The sequence below is a fragment of the Dasypus novemcinctus genome, chromosome 28, assembly GCF_030445035.2.
Source record: "Dasypus novemcinctus isolate mDasNov1 chromosome 28, mDasNov1.1.hap2, whole genome shotgun sequence".
NCBI lineage: Eukaryota > Metazoa > Chordata > Mammalia > Cingulata > Dasypodidae > Dasypus > Dasypus novemcinctus.
In genome coordinates, this window is record NC_080700.1 from 5,783,826 (window position 1) to 5,800,377 (window position 16,552).

Genomic DNA, 16,552 nt, shown 5'->3' on the forward strand with positions numbered 1-16,552 from the left:
GGCACGGGAATCTGTGTTTCTTTTCGTTGCATCGTCTTCTTGTGTCAGTTCTCCATGTGTGCGGCACTATTCCTGGGCAGGCTGCACTTTCTTTCATGCTGGGCGGCTCTCCTTATGGGGCGCACTCCTTGAGCGTGGGGCTCCCCTATGCGGGGGACACCCCTGCATGGCACGGCACTCCTTGCGCGCATCAGCACTGCACATGGGCTAGCTCCACACAGGTCAAGGAGGCCCGGGGTTTGAACTGTGGACCTCCCATGTGGTAGATGGACGCCCTAACCACTGGGCCAAGTCTGCTGCCCCCTAGGTAATTTTTTAAAATATATTTTTTACTTCCTTTTAAGAGATACATAGATCACACGAAATGTTACATTAAAAAATATAGGAGGTTCCCAAATGTCCCACTCCCCATGTCCCCCACTTTTCCCACATCAAGAACTTCTTTCATTAGTGTGGTACATGCATTGCATTTGACAAATACATTTTGAATGCTAGACAGCATGGGCTGTTATTTACAGTGTAGTTTACACTCTCTTCCTGTACATTCAGTGGGTTATGGCAGGATATATAATGTCCTGCATCTGTCCCTGCAATATCATTGAGGACATCTCCAAGTTCTGGAAATGCCTCCATATCACACCTCCTTTTTCCCTCTCCCTGCCTTCAGCAACTACAGAGGCCACTGTGTCCACATCTATGATATAATTACTTTCATTGCTAGAGTCACAATAATTCTATAGTAGAATACCAGTTAAACACACTCTAGTCCATATATTATTCCTCTTATTGTGAGGACCCTGGGATGGCAGTGCCTACACCTTCACTTAATTGAGTAGGGACTTCTTTCCCACATGGCTGGTGGATGTGACTCTCAAACGCACAGATGTAGACTCTCTCAGTTCCTTTGTGTGGTGGTTATCCTTTCTCACCTCCCTATCAGCTGACCTGGGTAAGCCCAATGAACTGCAGTGTAGGTGCTGCAACACCACTGAGGCTCAGGGCCCAGCTGGTACATGGATGGCCCAGAGATCCAAGTCTTCTGGGCATAGAGGAATCCCAGCCCCAACCACAGGTTCAATAAAGGGACAGAAGTGGCATGTGATGAAAGTCATTTCTGAGTTAAACTCCATCACACATAGGAGGACTAATTCCAAGTTAAGGCTCACCATTAAGGCACTGATCTCTGGAGCTATCTGCCATGACCATAGTACCGGGGTGTCTCCATAGCCCTCAGGAGCACCACTACCTGGGGTTGTCTTGTATCATCTTTGACTGTCTATGAGATCCTGTTGAGATGTGCATAAGCACAACCCCTCTTATGACCCCCTGATTCATTTTGAAGTCTCTTAGCCACATAAACTCATTTGTCTCTACCATTTCCCCCTTTTATTCTAGGTCTTTTTCCAGTTTCATCACCAGCAGTGCTTGGTTGTGATCCCTCGGTGCCAGGGAGCCTCATCCCCGGGAGTTATGTCCTATGCTGGGGGGAAGGTAATGAAATTATATGCTCTTTGGTCAGAGAGTGGCCATATTGGAGCATCATGGAGGCATTCCAGAGGTAACTCTTAGGCACCCTGCAACAATAGGCCAAGTTGAAATTTCAAGCACAACAGGCTCATAAGCATAGTCATCAGTATCAAGGTCCCATCACTGGACCATCCTTCTACACTGGTCTTAGCCCTTGCACTTGGGGGATTCTTGGTGTTCCATTGGGGAATGTGGCAGAGCTCCCCAGATGAGAACCCAGCCCTCCAACCCTTGTCATGTGAGACTTTACCCACTATAGCTATACCCCATGTACCCTATATGCATGCCAAGGTGAACTCCCTCCCATACATCTCCCATCAATGACATCCTACACCAATGTTCCTCCTCTCCCATAGTTGCATCCTCTGTGATCCAAAACTTCTTTAAAAATGAAGCCTAATATATTGACAAATTCAATTACCAGAAAAATGAAACAGTAATGATTAGTTTGAACATTAGAAAGAAAATACGTATTAATTTAAAAAACTAAGAAAAGTTTAAAAATTGGGGTATTAAAAAGTTAAAAATACTACAAAAACTTTTTTTGATGTTTTGCCTTTCATCACTATAATAGATAGGTGCTGTCCTGTAGGTACAGTGGCAAGGCCATCTCTTCCATTTCTTCCTCAGTGTCTTACCACATTTTTATATTTTTTGTCATTATGTCTTCAAAGAAGTTTTAGGTCACAGTAAAGTCACATACAGAATACAAGGGACTCCCATATACTCAACATCCTCCCCAATTTCCCCCTTCCCCACCAATGATCTTTTTACATGTGGATGTTACATTTACTACAACTGATGTGTAAATATTGAAACATAGCTACTAACCAAGGTCAGTAGTTTACATTATGATTTACGTTTTGGACCATACACTTTTTATAAGTTTTTAGTGAAATTTAACATGGTCTGTATCCATCATTGCAGGATTATGCAGAACACTTCCATTGTCCCCCAATTGCCCCTCTTCCATCTATTCTATTCATCTCTGCCCCTCCCCTTGGGGCCCATAGTGACAACCAAGCTTCACTGCTTGAAGGACAAGATTCATAGATACTTGCAACAATGCTGAGAGTGCTTTGACATACTGGACTGTCCTCCCCCTTTAGGAGCCACCCATGCTCTTGAGAGGCACCATCCCCTCTGTTTGAGAACATTAGGCATCCCCAAGATGGGGGTACAACACCTTCCCAGGCATTGTATGGCTCTGATATAACACACTGTGACAAGATGAGCACTCACACGCTCCCTAGAAGCCAGCTCCAGGTGCATCCTGTGCCAGATGCTCTCCATTCAACCCCCTGAACAAGTAACCCTTCCTTGTTGTGTTGCCAAAAGGGTTTTCTCAACATTGTAGTTTCAACCACATACCTGCCAATTCCCTGTGTTCACCTGGTTGCTCCCCCAACATTTCCCCCTTCCTCCTTCTGATCCATCTGCCCCAACATAGATCCTGTCAAGCTTGCACTGTCCAACCCAGTAGTATCCCTACACCCCTGTCATATCCCTTCACTGCACCACTCAATTCCACTTTATCATAGATTTTGTCTGTATAGGTATTTGCTCACAACCTTCTTCTCCCTTTATATTTTCTGTAAGCCTTTCTTCCAGACTTTAGCTCTCTGAGTTGGCTCAATTTGCTTAATTCATATCAGAGAGGTCATGTAATATTTATCTTTTAATACCTGGCTTGCTTCACTCAACATAAGGTTCTCGAGATTCATCCATGTTATCCCATGTGTTAATACTGCATTCCTTCTTACAACTGTACTCATTCCATTGTACGTGTATACCACATTTTGTTTATCCATTCATTTGTTGAAGGGCATTTGGGTTGATTCCAACTCTTGGCAATAGTGAATAATGCCACTACGAACATTGGTGTGCATGTATCGGTCATGTCCTTGTTTTCAGTTCTTCTGGGTATATACCCGGCAGTGAACTGCTGGGTCATGTGGCAGATCTGTAGTTAGTTTTTTGAGGAATGGCCAATCTGTCTTCCACAATGCCTGACCATTCTACATTCCCACCAGCAGTGGATGAGGGTTCCCATTCCTCCACATCCTCTCCACCACTTGTGGTTCTTTGTTTTTTAATAGCTGCCAGTCTATTGGGTGTAAGATGGTATCTCATTGTAGTTTTGATTTTCATTTCTCTAATAGTTAGTGACGTTGAGTGTCTTTTCATGTACTATTTAGCTATTTGTACTTCTTTGGAGAAGTGTCTGTTCAAATCTCTTGCCCATTTTTTAAATGAGTTGTTTGTCTCTTTGTTTTTCAGGTAAAGGATTTCTTTACATATGCTGGATATTAGGCTCCTATCAGATATATGGTTACCAAATGTTTTCTTTCATTGGGTAGGCTGTCTTTTCACTTTCTTCACAGACTCCTTTGAGGTGCAAAAGGTTTTAATTCTGTGGAGGTCCCTTTCAACTATTTTTTATTTTTCTTCTCCTATTTTGAATGTGAAGCTCATGAAGCCATTTCCTATCACAGTGTCCTGTATATGCTTCCTTACCTTATCTTCCAAGGTCTTTATGGCCTTGGCTTTTATATTTAGATCTTTGATCCATCTTGAGTTGATTTTTGAGTAAAGTTTGAATTGGTGTTCCTCTCTCATTCTTTTGCATATGGATGTCCAGTTTTCCAACCTCCATTTGTTGAAGTGGCCATTCTCTCTCAGTTGAGAGGGCTTGGTGGCCTTGTCGAACATCAGGGACTGTGTATGTGAGGATCTGTATCAGAACTCTCAATTCAGGTCCATTGGTCAGTATGCCTTTGCGACAACACATGCAGTTTTGACCACTGTAACTTTGTAGTATGTTTTAAAGTCAGGTAGCATGATTCCTCTGATTTTATTTTCCTTTTTCAATATGTCTTTGTTCAGGGCCCCTTGCTCGTCCAAATAAATTTCATAGGTACTTTTTTCAATTCACTAAAAAATGCTGTGTTGATTTTCATTGGGATTGCATCAAATCTGTAGATTAGTTTGGGTAGGATGGACATCTTAATGATATTTATTCTTCCTATCCATAAACAGGGACTATTCTTCCATTTATTTACATCTTCTTTGATTTCCTTAAACAGTGTTGTATAGTTTTCTGTGCATGTCATTTACATCATTAGTTAAATTCATTCCTAGCTATGAGATTTTTTAAGTTACTAGTATAAATGATATATTTTTTTATTGATTTCCTCCTCAGATTGATGGTTATTGGTATGTATAACTGTTCGATTTTTGCACAGGTGACGTCCTGCAAGTCGGACAGTATGTGATTGGGTGCCTGGCGCTGTCCGTCAAGGGTAGGGCCACGCCCTCTTAGGGGCGTGGAGACCCGGAGCGGGGCGGGACCTCATTGGCCCAGGCGCAGGCGCAGAACCTCCGGCCCTCAAGTCCCACCCAGTTTATGGCGCGGCGGCTCCTTTAAGAGCCCGTGGTGTTTAGGGAACGCAGGAGGACCTGCTGGCGTGTCCTGGGGGTGCCGCCCGGGACCCCGAGAGCAGGAGGGACATGTCGTCGGCCGGTGTACGGGGCTCCGGGGAGCGCTCGGCTCCGCGCCCCGGGACCCCGTCCGTGTCCCTGGCCCGCGGTAGCAGTAAGTTTGGGGACCCGACTTGGCGTCGGGGCGGGGCGCAGCTTCCGTGGGCGGGGCGGGACGGGGGGCGCAGGGTCCAGTCCGGGGTCCTGGCCCAGCCCGGCTGGCCTGCGGCGCGGGCCCGTGTCAGAATAAGGGTCCCGCAGCCCACGGGACGGGCGTCCCACCCTCCCCCACGCTCCTTCCTGCCCCCCATCATGGTCCCTCCTTCCCACCGAGCTCCTTTAAGCCCCCCACGGCCCCTCCTGCCGCCCCCCCCACGGTCCTCCTGTCCTCCCCAGGACCCTTCCTCCCCCCTCATTGTCCCTCCCACCCCCCGAAAGTCCCTCCCCCACGGAAATGAAGGACCACCTCCCGAAGGTCCCTCCCCACTAAGGTCTCCTCACTCTTAAGGACTCTCCTGCCCCTACAAAGTCTGTCCTGACCCTCCTCGGTCCCTCCTCCCCACCACAGTCCCTTCCCCCTACTGTCCCCCCCTGCCTCCCCACAGACCCTCCTGCCCCCCCATGGTCCCTCCTGCTTCCCCACAGCCCCTCCTCCTCTTCATAGTTCTTCCTCTCCCCTACAGTCCCTCCTCCCTCGCTGGTTCCTCCTGTTCTCTCCAACATCCCCTTTGTCCCACCACAGTCCCTTCTATTCCCTTTAAGGTCCTTCCTGTTCTGCTATGCTTCTTCTACCCCTACAGTTCCTCCTGCCTTCCCAGGGTCTCTCCTCCCCCCAAAGTCCCTCCTCCACCCCCATAGTCCCTCCTAGGGTTTCCACTCTCCCCCCACAGTACCTTCTCCCCACCAGGGTTCCTCTTCTTCCCTCCAAGGACCCTCCTGTTCCCCCTATGGTACCTCCTGCTCTGCCATTCTCCCTCCACTCCCACAGTTCCTTCTGCCTCCCCACGGTTCTGCCCCCCATGGTCCCTCCTTGCCCCCCCATGCTTCCCCTTCCACATTCACCCTTCTGCCTCCCCCACTCCCTCTTGGCCCCACCATGCTCCCTCTTCCACCCACCCCACAGTCCCTCCTGTCCCCTCAGACCCTCCCCCCACCCCGTGGTCCCTCCTCACCCCTATGGTCTCTCATTCCCGCCCCCCCCCCCCCCCCCGGTCCCTCATGTGCTCCCCATGGTCCTTCATTTCCCCACAGTTTCTCCTGTCCTCTACGATCACTTCCTGTTCACTCCTGCCTCCCCTTCCCCCCCACAGTTCCTCATCCCCCTCACGGTCCCTCCTGCCTTTCCAAAGTCCCTCCTCCTCTCCCAGGGTCCCTCCTTTCCATGATCCTCCATCCCCGTGGTCCCTCCTGCCCCCTACAGTCCCTCCTGGACCCCCACAGTTCCTCCTCCATCCCAAGGTCCCCCCCCCCCACTGTCCCTCCTGTCATCCCACAGTCCCTCCTCACTCCCATGGTCTCTCCTGTCCCCTCTTGCCTCCTCCTGTTCCCCATGTCCCCTCCTGTCCCCCACCATCCTTCCTACCCCCCCATGCTCTCTCCACTCTCACTTTCACTCCTGCCTCCCCATGATCCCTCCCTGCCAGAGATTCTTCTCACCCCCATGGTCCCTCCTGCTCCCCCAGAGTCCCTCCTCCACCTTTATGGACCCTCTCCCATATGGTCCCTTCTCTATCCCATAGTCCCTGCCCCCCATGGTCCCTCTTGCACCCCTATATGGTCTTTCCTCCCCTCACAGTCCCACCTGCCCCCCTCCCCATTCCTTCCTGCCTCCTCTCTTTCCTGCCCCCATGGCCCTTCTAGCCCATGACCCCTCCTCCACTGCAGTCCCTCCACCCCCTCCATGGTCCCTTCTCCCCCTCCACAGTCCCCCCTCCCTCCTTGCATTCCCCTCTCCATCCCCCCTTCCACCACTCCTCACCATGGTCCCCCCTTTTGCCCCGCTCTCTGCCCTTCTGATCCTCTGAGGTCCCTGGGGTGCTTCCCCTTTCAGCACCCTCTTCCCAGGCCTTGCACTTCAAATTTGCCTGTGGAGCCAGGCGGAGGCTGCCTGGCTTTCTTCTCCCACCTGGAAAAGTCAGGCTCAGGGACTGGCCTGCAGCAGTAGCTCTTAAAGGGGTTACTGCTGAGGGGAATTGATCACTCCCAGGGAACGGGCTCCTGGGAAGGCCCAGGGGAGCATGACTGACACCTGGTATGTGCCTGCAGGGAGCACAGTGAATGGGGACCCCTCCCGGGAGTGGTGTACAGGTGCAGGTTTGTGTCCAGCCTGGGCATTTTACAGGGATCACAACAGTTGCAACTAAAAGTGTGTATCAGACCCCAGAAGTCTGCAGGTGTGGGCTTCTCCTCTTCTTAGGTGTTTGCATTCTTTGGGTCAAAGCCCTGGTAAGTCTCTTGAGTCTCATTTTCTGTCTTCCTCCCCTGTTTTACTGCATTCTGCTTTCTGGGAGTACACAGGGCATGTGAGCTCTGGGTTCTAGGGACCCACTCCCATCCTGTCCCCTCCTGGCTGTGGCTGCACTGGAGGCCCAGGACAGCTTCAGCCTTGGCTTCCCTCAGAGCTCCCCATGGTCCCAGGGACACTCTTTTCCTTTTGGTAGTGGTTACATACCATATGATCTCTCCGAAGTGTATAATCAGGGCTTATGGTATAATCACAATATTGTGCATTCATCACAACAAAAATTTGAAGACATCTTCAGTACTCTAAAGAGAAAATACCCACGCCCCTTAGCTGTCCTTCCCCAGCCCTGCATAACCACTGATCCAACTTCATCTTTATAAACTGATTTATATTTTATGTAAATTAAATCATACAGTCTGTAGTACTTTGTGTCAGGTTTCTTTTACTTAACATAAGTGACATGATATTAATATTTTGTAGCATTAACATACATTTGTTTAATTTCAAAGAAAAGAGTCATATATGCAGTTTTATCCATATTCATATTTCACACATGGCTTTTTATTTTAAATAATTTTTATTGGCTTTTTAAAAGATAAGTAGATCACACAAAATGTTACATTCAGAAACATAAGAGTTTCCCATATATTGCACTCCACCCCCGTACCCTTCTCCTCCCACATTCTCATCCCCTTTCATCAGTAAGAAACATTCATGGCATTTGGTGAATAACCCAATGAATGCCCCACATCACACCTCTTCCTCCCTCTCCCTGCCCTCAGCAACTCCCGTGGCCATCGTCTCTCTGTCAGTGATATATTTTCTTCCATTTCTAGAGTCACAACAGGTACATAGAAGGACACCAGCAAGTCCACTCCAATTCTTAATATATTCCTCCATCCTGTGGACCCTGGGATGGCAATGTCCACTCCACATCTAAATTGAGAGGGGGTTAGATCCCACATGGCTGATGGATGCTATTCTTCTGTTTGCAGTTGTAGATACTCTTTGTTCCCTGGTGTGGTTGTTGACCATTCTCAACTTCCCCGTCAACTGACCTGGGTAAGTGCAACAAACCGGAGAGTAGGTGTTGCAACTCTGATGAGGCTCAGGGCCCAGCTGGTACGTGGACAGCGCAGAGGTTCAAGTCTCCTAAGCATACACCAACCCCAGCACCAACCACAGGTTCAGTCAAAGTGACAGAGGAGGCACGTGTAGAGAGGCCACATCTGAGTCCAACTCCATCACACTCGGGAGCACAAATTCCAAAGTAAGGCCCCCTGGCAAGACACTCAACTTCAGACCCAGCTGTCATGACCGTAGAACCTGTGTGTCTCCATAGCCCTCAGGAGCACCAGGACCTACGGTTGTATCTACTTTTGCTGTCTCTGAGATTCTGCTGAGACATGAGTAAGTGCGAACCTTCTGATGAACTCCCAACTCATTTGAAGTCTCTTAGCCATGTGAACTCATTTGTCTTTACCATTTCTCCCTTTTATTCAAGGTTTTTTTTCCTAGTTTAATCAGCAGCTGGTAGTGATAGTAATCCCTTGGTGCCAGGGAGGTTCAGGGTGCCTAAAATTAGATAAAGGTGCAGATCTATTTGTGGATGTACCACCTTTTGTTATCCATGCAGCAACTAATAGACATTCGTATTTTTTTTTTCCAGTTTTCACTGCTATGCACTTGCCCTAGGAATCGACGGACACAATTTCATTTGTCTTGGATAAATTTCTTGGAGTGAAATTAGCAAGAATTATGGTAAGCTTATATTTTTAAGAAACTGACAAAATTTTTCCCAAAGCGGCAGCACCATTTTGCATTCTCACCAGAAATGTACAAGGGCTCCAGTTTTTCCATATCTTCTCTAACAGTTCGTATTATGTCTCTTGATTTTAACCATTCTAGTATGTGTAGCAGATTTTAACCTGTATTTTCCTAGCGATGAAAAGAATCAAATGTTTCTTCTTTGGTAAATGTTTATTCACATATTTTCCCATTTTTAAGTGCTGTGTACCTTTTTTTGTTGTTTTTTTTTTTCAAAAGCATACAATTCATCCACAGTGGTCAATCAGTGGTATTCAGCACAATCACAAAGTTGTGCATTGATCACCTCATTCATCATTAGAGCATTTTCATTGTTTCAGTAATAATAATAAGAAATTAAAAACAAATAAGAATTCATCACCTCTCAATCTCTCCATGCTTCCCCTGCCATCAACAGATCCCATTTCTGGCTTATTTTACACAAATACTTTTTTTTCTCTATAAATTAATATATTTTTGTATTTTATGTAAATGGAATCATACATTATCTTACACAATACATTTAGACCATAGTAATGCAGGTTTCCTGTATTTGTCCTTTTGTGTCTCGCTTGCTTCACTGACCATAATGTTCTCCAGGTTAATCCATGTTGTCATATGGTTTACGACTTCATTTCTTCTTACCACTGCATAATATCTTCTAGTTTGTTTATCCATTTTTTGTTTATCCATTCATCAGCTGATAGACACCTGGGTTGTTTCCAGCTTTTGGCAATTGTGAATAATGCCACTATGAATGTAGGTGTGCAGATGTCTGTTCATGTCACTGCTCTCAGTTCTTCTGGGGTATATACCAAGTAGTAGTGTTGCAGGGTCATGTAGCAAATCTATATTCAATTTCTTTTTTTTTTAATTAAAATTTTTTTTCTATTGTCACAAAAAATGTTACATTAAAAAATATAAGAGTTTCCCCACATACCCCACACCCCACCCACCCACTCCTCCCACATCAACAACCTCTTTCATCCTTATGGCACATTCATTGGATTTTGTGAATACCTTTTGGGGCACTGCTGCACCGTGTGGATTATAGATTACATTTTAGTTTACACTCTCCCCCAGTACATTCACAGAGTTATGGCAGGATCTATAATGTCCTGCATCTGTCCCTACCATATCATTTAGAACAACTCCAAGTCCCCAAAATGCCCCCATATCACATCTCTTCTTTCCTTTACCTGCCTTCACCAACTACTGTGGCCATTGTCTCCACATCAATGATAAAATTTCTTCCATTGCTAGAGTCACTGTATTTCTATAGTAGAATATAGGTGAGTTCACTCTAATCCATATTTTATTGCTCCATCCTATGGAACCTGGGTTGGTGATGTCCACTCCACCTCTATATCGAGAGGGGGCTTAGATCCACATGGTTGAAGGATGTGATTCTCCTGCTTGGAGTTGTAGGCACTCTCAGTTCCCTAGTGTGGTAGTTGACCATCTTCACCTGCCTGTTATTCAGCTTCTTTAGGAACTGCAAAACAGTCCTCCACAGTGGCTGTACATTCTGTGTTCTTATCACAGTGAATAAGTGTTCTTGTCTCTCCACATCCTCTCCAACACTTGTAGTTCTCTGACTTTTTACTAGTGGCCATTGTGATAGCTCTGAAATTCTATCTCGTTTCCATATGCATTTCCCTAATCATTAATGAGGGCGAATATTTTTTCATGTGTTTTTTTCCATTGGTGTTTCTTCTTTGGACAAATGTCTATTCATGTCTTTTGCCCATTTTTTAATTGGGTAATTTGTCTTTTTATTGTTGAGTTGGAGCATATCTCTGTATATCCTGAATATTGAACCCTTAGGAAACATGTAGATTTCTAAATATTTTCTCCCATTGAGTCAGCTGCCTTTTTACCCTTTTCACAAAGTCCTGGGAGGTGCAAAAGTTTCAGATTTTCAGGAGGTCCCATTTATGTAATTTTTCTTTTGTTGTTTGTGCTTTGGGTGTAAGGTCCAAGAAACTACCATGTACCACAAAGTCTTTAGATGTTTCCCTACTTTTTCTTCTAGTAGTTTCATAGTATTTGCTTTTATATTTAGGTCTTTGATCCATTTTGAGTTTATTCTTTTTTTTTTTAAAGATTTATTTTATTTATTTCTCTCCCCTTCTCCCACGAGTTGTCTGCTCTCTGTGTCCATTTGCTGCGTGTTCTTTTTGTCCGCCTCTGTTGTTGTCAGTGGCACAGGAATCTGTGTTTCTTTTTGTTGCATCATCTTGCAGTGTCAGTTCTCCTTGTGTGGCACCATTCCTGAGGAGGCTGCACTTTATTTCGTGCTGGGTGGCTCTCCTTATGGGATGCACTCCTTGCACGTGGGGCTCCCCTATGCGGGGCATGGCACTCCTTACGCGCATCAGTGTTGCGCGAGGGCCAACTCCATATGGGTCAAGGAGGCCTGCGGTTTGAACCATGGATCTCCCATGTGGTAGACGGATGCCCTATCCATTGGGCCAAGTCTGCTTCCCAAGTTTGTTCTTGTACAGAGAGTGAGATAGGGGTCCTTTTTAATTCTTTTGGTTATAGATAACCAGTTCTCCCAGCAGCATTTGCTGAAGAGTCTGTTTTTTTCCCAGTAACATAGACTTGGTAGGCTTGTCAAAAACTAGCTGACCATAGAGATAGATGAGGGTTTATTTCTCTAATAAATTCAATTTCACTGATCATTGTGTCTCTCTTTATGGTATTTTCATGCTGATTTGTCCACTGTAGCTTTGTAACATGTTTCACATCAGGCAGTGAAATTCCTCCTATGTCACTCTTCTGTTTTACAATACTTTCATATATTCACATGCCCTTTCCCTTTGAAATGGTTTGGTAGTTGTCTTTTCTATTTCTGTAAAATAGACTGTTGGAATTTTGACTGTACTGCCGTGAATCTATAAATCAGTTTTGGTAGGATTCACATGTTCGTAACATTTAGTTTTCCAGTCCATGTACATGAAATTTCTTTCCAATTGTTTACGTCTTTTGAAATTTCTTTTAGCATAGTTTTGTAATTTTCTCCATGGTAGTCAAGTACTTCTTTTGTTAAATCAACTCCTAGGAATTTGTCTTATAGGAAATGGAATTTTCCCCTGATTTCCTCCTCAAATTGTGCAACACTAGTGTATAAAAACAAAAACATTACTGATTTCTCTGTGTTAGTCTTGCTGCCTGTCACTGTGCTGAACTCATTTATTAGCTCCAGTAGCTTTGTTGTAGACCTTTCAAAATTTTCTGAATATAAGATCATGTCATCCTCTTTTCTTATTTGGATGCCTTTAATTTTTTTTCTCCTTTTATTGCTCTACATAGCATTTCTGTTACAATGTTGAATAACAGTGGTGCTAGTGGGCATCCTTGTCTTGTTCTCAGTCTTAGAGGGAAAGCTTTCAACCGTTCCCCACTGGTTATGCTGTTAGATGTGGGTTTTTCATGTATGCATTTCATCATTTTAAGGAACTTTCCTTCTGTTCATCTCTTTTGAAATATTTTTATAAGAAAGGATGCTGGGTTTTGTCAAATGCTTTTTCTAGCTCGACTGAGATGATCATGTGGGTTTTTTTCCTTCAGTTCCTTCATGTGGTGTATTACATTAATTGATATTCCTGTGTTGAACCAGCCTTGCCTACCAGGAATAAAATGCATTTGGTTGTGATGTATAAGTCCTTTGATATGCTACTGGATTCGATTTATAAATATTTTGTTGAGAATTTTTGCCTCAATGTTTGTTAGAGAGATTGGTCTGTAATTTTCTTTTCCTTACAGTGTCTTTATTTGGCTCTGGTATTATGTTGCTGTTAGTTTCATAAACATTGTTGGGTTATTTTCCCGCCTCTTCAACTTTTTGGAAGAGTTTAAACAGGATTGGTGTTAGCTCTTTTTGAAATATTTGGTAGAATTTATCTGTGAAGCCACGTGGTCCTGGAGTTTCTTTGGGAGATTTTGAAGATAGATTCAGTGACTTTAAATGTGATTGGTTCAAGTTCTTTTATTTCCTGTAGTATCATGTTGGTTGTTTGTGCATTTCTAGGAATTTGCCCATTTCATCTAAGTTGTCTAATTTGATGGCATACACTTTCGCAGAATAACCTCTTATGATCCTTTTTAGTACTGTGGGGTCAGTCATAACTTCTCCCCTTTCGTTTCTAATTGTCTTTGTTTGCTTTCTTTTTTTTTCTTTGTTAATCTTCTTGGGGGGTTGTGCATTTTACTGATCTCAAAGAACCGGTTTTTTATTTTGATTTTCTCTAGTTTTTTCTTTCTTCTCAATTTCATTTATTTCTCCACTAATTTTAATTATTTTTTCTGCTTGCTTTGAGGATTGGTTTGCTGTTCTTTGTCTAGTTTCTCTTGTTGTTCAGTTACTTCTTTGAGTTTAGCTCTTTCTTCTTTTTTACCGTAGGCTTTTTGGTCTATAAATTTCCCTCTCAAGACTGCCTTTGCTGTATCCCATTAGTTTTGAAAAGTTGTGATCTCGTTTTCATTTTTCTGACTACATTTACTGATTTCACTTGCAATTTCTTCTTTGACCCACTGGTTATTTAGGAGTGTGTTGTTTAGCCTCCACACACATTTGCGAATTCACCTTTATCCTGTCTGTTACTGATTTTCAGTTTCATTCCCTTATGATCATCTGAGAAGGTGCTTTGTATAATTTCAGTCGTTTTATATTTATTGAGAGCTGTATTGTGCCCTAACATGTAAGTCTATCCTGGGGAAGGATCCATGGGCATGTGCAAAGAATGTATAGCCCACTGAGTTTGAACGCTGCCTTCTCTGTATGTCTGTTAAGTCTAACTCATCATATTGTTTAAGTTCTCTATTTCCTTGTTGATCTTCTGTCTAATTCTATCTAATGATGTGAGAGGTGTGTTGAAGTCTCCAATGATTATAGTAGAGGTGCCTATTTCTCCCTTCACTTTTCCCAGAGTTTGTTTCCTGTATATTGGGGCACCTTGGTTAGATGCATATATACTTATGTCTGTTATATCTTCCTGTTTGGTTGTCCCTTTTATTAAAATTCAATGTCCTTCTGTATCTCTCATAAATTTTTGCATTATACTCTGTTTTGTCCAATATTAGTATAGCTACCCCTGCTCTTTTTTGGTTACTATTTGCATGGAGTATCTTTTTCCAACCTTTCACTTTTAGGCAGTTTGTATCCCTGGGTCTAAGGTGTGTCTCTGATAAGGAGCTTATAGATGGCTAATGCTTTTTCTTTAATACATCCTGTCAGCGTACATCTTTTGATTGGTAAGTTCAATCCATTCACATTCAATGATATTACTGTAAATGCATTGTTTATCTCCACCATTTTCTTCTTTGGTCATCATATGCCACATCAGATTTTGGTCTGTCTTTTTACTTTCTTGGTTATCCTTTCTGCTATTCTTTCTCCTATTCTCTTTCTCAAGCCTCTCTCTCCTGTCATTTTCTTTGAGGTTCTAGGCTTCCTCTTATATGTCCTTTAAGATGGATTCTTTATTATGAACTGTCTTAGTTTCTCCTTGCTTGTGAATATTTTATACCCTCCTTCATATGTGAAGGGCGGTTTTGCTGGATGCAGGATTCTTGGCTGGCAGTTTTTCTCTTTCAGTATCCCAGTTGTATCATACTGCTGTCTCCTTGCCTCCATGGTTTCTCATGAGGCAGCTGTACTAAGTCTTACTGGGTGTTCCTTGTAAGTGATGGTACCCTTCTCCCTTACTGCTCTCAGAATTTTCTCTTTATCTCTGACATTTGACTTTCTGAGTAGTAGTGTCTTGGAATAGGTCTACTTGCATTTATTCTGATTGGGATATGGTGGCCTTCTTAGAAATGTAGGTTCATTTCTTTCATGAGAGTTGGAAAATTTTCGGCTATTGTTTGCTCAAATACACTTTTTTCCCCTTTTTCCCTTCTCTTCTCCTTCTGGAACTCTTATGAATGTTGTTGCTTTTTGCATTGTCATTCAACTCCTTGAGCCCTTGCTCATTTTTTTGCATTCTTTTCTCTCTTGAGTTTTAGCTGTTCTGTCTTCTGTATCACTTATTCTTTCTTCTATCATTTCAGGTTTGCTGTTTTATGCCTTTAATGAGATTTTTTATCTCACTTATTGTGTCTTTCATTCCTATTAGCTGTTACTTTTTTATGTCAGAGTTCACATTTTTCTTTGTGCTTGTTCAGTATCTTCTTGATGTCATTCATTTCTTTAGCCATATATTTTTTTCATCTCATTAATTTGATTTCAGAATTTGCACGCATCTTGTTAATTAGTTCTCTCAAATTCTGTGTGTCTTTTGGTGCTTTGACGTATTCCTTTTCCTGGGCCATGTTTTCTATTTTCTTAGTCTGGCTTGTAAATTTTTGCTCACGTTAGGCATCTGATTAGGATGCAGGTTACTCAGATGTTCAATTTCTTTCCCTTTTCTTGGGATTTGGTGGCAGGAGTCTGTGTGTTATTGCTGCTCTTTGATTCTTGTTTCAACCTGGGTCATTAGGCTTGTCCCTGTTAGTTGCTCAAAACTGGGCTCTGGACCCAGTGTCTTAGCCAAAGAAGCGCTGAGGCCAAATACCAGAAATCTGCTGGTCTTTGTAAAGGGTGTTTATTTGGGGTAGAAGCTTATTTACCAGGTGATAAAGTATAAGTTACTTCCCTCACCAATGTCTTTTACCACGTATTGCAGCAAGATGGCTGCTGATGTCTGCAAGGGTTCAGGCTTCTTGGGTTCCTCTCCTATTGTGGTTCATTTCCAGGATCAGCTCCTCTGTTTCCACCACAAGGTCATCTCTAGGCTGTGAGGCTCTCTAAGCTTTGCCTCTCTTCACAAGGTCAGCTGTAGAATATCAGGCAAACAGCTCTGTCCTCTCCTCATGGCTTCTTCTGTGTCTAAGCAGCTGTCTCTATTCCTCTGGTGGTGTTTTCCTGCTGTCCCAATGCCTAAAAGATCTTTTCCCAGTCCATTTCAGCCTGTCCTCCAGCTACTTTTCTGGAGAATGAGAGAGTCCCCTGTCTTTCTACTCTGCCATCTTCTTGGAAGTCCTTGCTGGTGTCTTCTTTACATCTCCAATGAATTCAGCCTCAATGAATGTGAATAAACTGACTCTGCATTAACCAAATATACTACAGGAATTTCTACTTGATTAAAGGTAAGATTTTTTTGGTGGAATAAATTCAATTGCAGGCAATCCATTCTATTACATCTACTCACTCATCTTTGTGGTAAAAATAATAGTTATAGATATGAAAATATTGATATCTTACCATTTAAAAATGATCAGTTAGTAACA

The 16,552-nt window shown here is 43.7% G+C and overlaps 1 long non-coding RNA gene across 3 annotated transcripts in view; it reads left to right on the forward strand.

Annotated features, from left to right (window-relative positions):
- The first annotated feature begins 4,893 nt into the window (after positions 1-4,893).
- LOC131276458 (uncharacterized) overlaps positions 4,894-16,552 on the forward strand; it is a 77,142-nt gene continuing 65,483 nt past the window's right edge. For 2 of the 3 annotated variants that reach the window (XR_011647695.1, XR_011647696.1), the window contains exons 1-3: positions 4,894-5,122; positions 8,467-8,533; positions 9,141-9,232. This is a non-coding gene — a long non-coding RNA (uncharacterized lncRNA). The remainder of the gene's footprint in view (positions 5,123-8,466; positions 8,534-9,140; positions 9,233-16,552) is intronic. The other variant, XR_009183930.1, reaches the window with a different exon arrangement.